This window comes from Anopheles stephensi, unplaced genomic scaffold, assembly GCF_013141755.1.
Source record: "Anopheles stephensi strain Indian unplaced genomic scaffold, UCI_ANSTEP_V1.0 ucontig406, whole genome shotgun sequence".
In the NCBI taxonomy this organism is placed as follows: domain Eukaryota; kingdom Metazoa; phylum Arthropoda; class Insecta; order Diptera; family Culicidae; genus Anopheles; species Anopheles stephensi.
The window spans coordinates 5,001-6,838 of NW_023405354.1; positions in this window are offsets into that span (position 1 = coordinate 5,001).

Sequence of the window (1,838 nt, forward strand, 5' to 3'; positions counted from 1 at the left end):
CGATAGTGTGTCCCCTATAATACAAAATGAACATTTTGCATCTCCCACAAGTGGCCATTTTTTTCCGCCACTGAAGAACACGACCTCGGGAACTCGGACCTAGGACGTGGCCATGTAAGTCATAGGCCACCCCAACTTTTGCAAAATACTGTTTCTTTTCACTTTTCATGATCTAAGGCGCGTTCCGACGGCGTTTTGAACAAATTTATGAGAAAAAAAAATTTTGACCCTCGGACCAAAATTTTTTCGTTCGGGGCCCCATGGCCTATGGCCAGTATGGGAACTCGGGATGCCGATATGACAAAATTTGTCAAAAAATCACTAAAAAGTCGCTATGGCTCATTATTTAGAGCTTGTTGAGACCTTTCTAAAACACCTTGGTTGACCCCTGTCCGATAAGTAGTTTTCGAGATATTCGAGAAAATGTGATTTTTTGGGACTTAGAAAATTTTTGACCCGTACCCTAAGAAAAAGTGATTTTTTCATAGGACAATTTTTTCTTCGCAAATACTGTTTGGTTTCACTTTTCATTATTAGAAACGCGTTCCGAAGCCATTTTCATCAAAATCTCGTGAAAAAAAAATTTCACCCCCGGACCAAAAGTTGGCCGTTCGGTGCCCTATGGCCTATGGCCAGTATGGGAACCAAGGATGCCGATATGCGAAAAAGTGTCAAAAAATCACTTGAAAGTCGCTATGGCTCATTAAATAGAGCTTGTTGAGACCTTTCTAAAACACCTTGGTTGACCCCTGTCCGATAAGTAGTTTTCGAGATATTCGAGAAAATGTGATTTTTTGGGACTTAGAACATTTTTGACCCGTACCCTAAGAAAAAGTGATTTTTTCATAGGACAATTTTTTCTTCGCAAATACTGTTTGGTTTCACTTTTCATTATTAGAAACGCGTTCCGAAGCCATTTTCATCAAAATCTCGTGAAAAAAAAATTTCACCCCCGGACCAAAAGTTGGCCGTTCGGTGCCCTATGGCCTATGGTCAGTATGGGAACCGAGGATGCCGATATGCGAAAAAGTGTCAAAAAATCACTTGAAAGTCGCTATGGCTCATTAAATAGAGCTTGTAAAGACCTTTCTAAAACACCTTGGTTGACCCCTGTCCGATACGTAGTTTTCGAGATATTCGAGAATAAGTGATTTTTTTGGGACTTAGAAAATTTTCGACCATGACATATATGAAAAGTGATTTTTTCATAGGACCAAAAAGTTTGTCCAAATAGGGTTTTGGTTCACTTTTTATGGTCAGATAAGTGATCCGATGCTATTTTCATGATCATTAGAGGGATTTCACGCTGTGACCAAAAATTTTCATACTTCATACTTGTCCCGGTGCCGTATATGGGAGGACCGGGGGAACATGTCTTCGTAAGTCGTGATGTTCAGTGACGGATTTCTGGGACTTAGAAAAAAAATGTGCTCTCAGGCACATTATATGTTTCATACACACATGATTTTCATTGTTCATACTTGTCCCGGTGCCGTATATGGGAGGACCGGGGGAACATGTCTTCGTAAGTCGTGATGTTCAGTGACGGATTTCTGGGACTTAGAAAAAAAATGTGCTCTCAGGCACATTATATGTTCCATACACACATGATTTTCATTCTTCATACTTGTCCCCGTGCCGTATATGGGAGGACCGGGGGAACATGTCTTCGTAAGTCGTGATGTTCAGTGACGGATTTCTGGGACTTAGAAAAAAAATGTGCTCTCAGGCACATTATATGTTCCATACACACATGATTTTCATTCTTCATACTTGTCCCCGTGCCGTATATGGGAGGACCGGGGGAACATGTCTTCGTAAGTCGTGATGTTCAGTGA